We start from the raw sequence: 3,279 nt of genomic DNA, 5'->3' as shown, positions 1-3,279 counted from the left end.
GGGGGGGGGGAGAGAATTATAGTCAAATGAATAAAAAATAATAAAAATTTAAATATAGGCTGAAAGTCATAATTAAAAAAAATACCAATAATAAGAAAAAAGGTTAATGAATATAAAAATAACACATGTAAAAATTAATAAATATAAAATATACAGTATTATAGAGTACTAACATTTCGTAATACTCAGTTCCTGAGTTCTAGCTCATTGATAAACATTTGAAATGTAAGGGATGATAGTACCTTTGAAGCCTTCTTTAGTACTGAATTCAGGTTATCAATAACTCAATTAGATCTCCAATCCACTTCATATTTAGGATTTTATTGAAGTCTTTAATTTTATTTTATTATCTAGATTTGCTTATGGTGTAGTTTGTAATATTTTGTATTCTATGTAATACATTCTTCTATTGCATGAGGGTAATTTTGTAGTTTATTGTAATATAGTCTTCTGTAAACGAAGCAGAGGAGGAATAGTATAATATGGAGCAATATTGTATACTGGATAGATCAAAAGCAATTATCTTAAATGAGATGAAAATAGAAAAAAAAAATTATATGTATGTCGTATTTGGAGTCTACAGATAAAAATAGGGTTTCGCAGTTAATCCTAAACGTTCAGAATGTTTGCTTTAGTGGATTTCTTCGACAGTGAATTTAAAATGATTAACTTATGCTTATAGCAGATGATTCGCACTTATTTTATGTACATAATTAGGTATGGCGATGACAAAAATCCTCACGATTACTTTCAATGCAATTTGAAATTAAAATTGTATATAATAGGTCTTTCATCAAGGGGCTAAAGAATCGATACTACGTAAAAGTTCTTAGAACTTCTCGGCTCATTATTTAAAATAAGAAATGCAGAAGGTGTCCTGGTAAGCAAAATGCTCAAATCAGGAAAAAATTAATGTCACGTCAAGAGTTTACTAGGAGTATTTGAAAATGTTACTAAATAAAAATAGTAAACGAGAGATTTTTTATCCTTTTTTTTTTAATTTTTCAACCTTTCTTCGTTTTTCTTGTTTTTTTCAGTTATACAAAACAGTTTAAAAATTTTAATCGTTGTTCATGAACCAATAAAAAAAAATCGATTATTTGAATTTATATATTTTTTAGATACGACTGAAGTGAGTTAGTCTGCTTATTAACCTGCCAGGAGTGTTCTACTCTTTTGTACCCTAAGAGGTGTAGCGTGAGAATTTTTCTTATAGCAGACGATTTGTACTATTCTATGTATATAATTGAATGTAGTGATGACAAAAATCGTCACTATTACTTTCAAAGTAATGTGTATTATTTTAAAAAAATTATTTATTGATATTTACAACTGTTCATAAATACATCAAGTAAATTTGAGAAAATCATAATGGTATGGTACAAGCATGTACAGAAACTACCCAATGGTAGCACTCTAAAAACATTTTTACAATATTAGGTCTCGGGGCCATCTTCTTTTCAGACGTCTCAGAGGATTGTCCGGAATAAAAGAGGAGCCAATATTAGAAAATAATGGGTTTGAGTGGTTAGAGAGTTTGTAATGGAAGGATTGATATCTGGTTCGGGCTAGATCGGTTACAAGTGGAACATTAAGGTCATTGTGGATGATTATATTTGTGACAAAGTAGGGAGTATTTAGGATTTTAAGGATTGGATACGAGAGGAATTCGAAGCTTTAGTGGAGCCACAGAACAAACGCCGTATGTCAATTTGAAATTAAAATTGTAAATATTCAATTCCATCATGGTATAAAGAATCCATACTACGTAAAAGATCTAAGAACTTCTTGCCTCGGCTCATGATTTAAAAAAAGCACACATGAGATGTCCTAGTGAACAATATGCTCAAATGAGGAAAAAATATGTCTCGTTATGAGTTCGGGTTAACGAAATGTTGGCAAAAGTATAAACAAAACAGATATACGTTTATTTCCTCATATGAGCAAAATATTTAAGGCAAAACCCCTCCCGGGTTAAGATCGATTAGCTCCCGTTTTGAATATTTAGATGAATTAGAAACCAGTATTACTCTTTTTTTTATATCTAGCTAACTGCTTTTTTTTTGCTTTACTATTCAGCCGGTTTGCGAATTTCGTCTTTATATCATAGTCTGCATTATTTTTCGAATTAGCCTGAACATCATATAGTTGATATATATATATATATATGACAGAATTTTTCTTAACAACTGGTTTGCTATCACAAATTTATCTTATCCAGAGGAAAGGGAAGAGCGATGATAAGCGAGAGTTAATAACTAGTGCAATTTATTCTTATTGTTTTAAAAACTATGATTATCTTATTTTGTAGTCATATTGAAATCATATACTTTTGGGCTAGTGCTAACCATTTTATATTAATATTATACAATACATGTAAAAATTAAAGGGAGAAAATAATTTTTTATTGCTTTAACTATTACTACTGAATCGTTTATATGTATATAAATTTATTTTAATACATTTATTTATTTATATGTATATTAAGTATACCTTCAGAACAAGAACTCTTTGTTTTGGGCATCTAAGTTGTCCTTTAAGCTTAGAAGATATATTCTTGAAAAACGTATTGGAAACACAAGTTAAAGAAAAAATTAAGTTAATTTAAGAAATTAAGTATAGAAAAAAATCAGTGATACTGTAAAAGTGTTTTTATATCTTATAGCTACCCTCCTGTCCTACAGTATCCTTTCAAAATAATGCACTAATGCCTGTTGAACAGATTCGATACTTAGGACTCCATCTTGACAAGAGATTTACTTGGAATCCCCACACAAGACTGAAACGACAAAAAACTACTTGTAGATACCGATTGCTACAACACTTACTTGACAAACGCTCTAAACCTCTATTAACTACAAAACATTACTATACACTACGATAATTAGACCTCTACCAAGCCATCTAATTCCTCCCGCATCCAATCCTTACGATCCAAAATCCTACGCTCCTTATTACGTTACAAATAAACTCATTCACAAAGACCTTAACATCCCATTCGTTGCTGATTTGGCCTAAAACAGATATGCGTCATTTCAATCTAAACTCCTTACCCATCCTAATCCATTAATTCTTGATCTTTCATCCTTAACAATCCCTGATAATCCTCCGAGGCCTCTGAAAGGAAGATAGCCACGGGACCTTTTAATTTAAATTAATGCTTGAAGTACCACCAATGGGTGGTTCCTTCCCAAGATTTTCAAGTGTAAATGAAACATACAACACATTTACTTATTGTATTTATTACTTGTACAGTTGTAAATCACATTAAAGAAATAA

Source organism: Halyomorpha halys, unplaced genomic scaffold (assembly GCF_000696795.3).
Source record: "Halyomorpha halys isolate HHAL.00 unplaced genomic scaffold, Hhal_1.1 Scaffold1303.1, whole genome shotgun sequence".
Classification (NCBI taxonomy): Eukaryota; Metazoa; Arthropoda; class Insecta; order Hemiptera; family Pentatomidae; genus Halyomorpha; species Halyomorpha halys.
The sequence above is the reverse complement of the archived record's forward strand: the minus strand, read 5'-3'. Positions refer to the sequence as shown.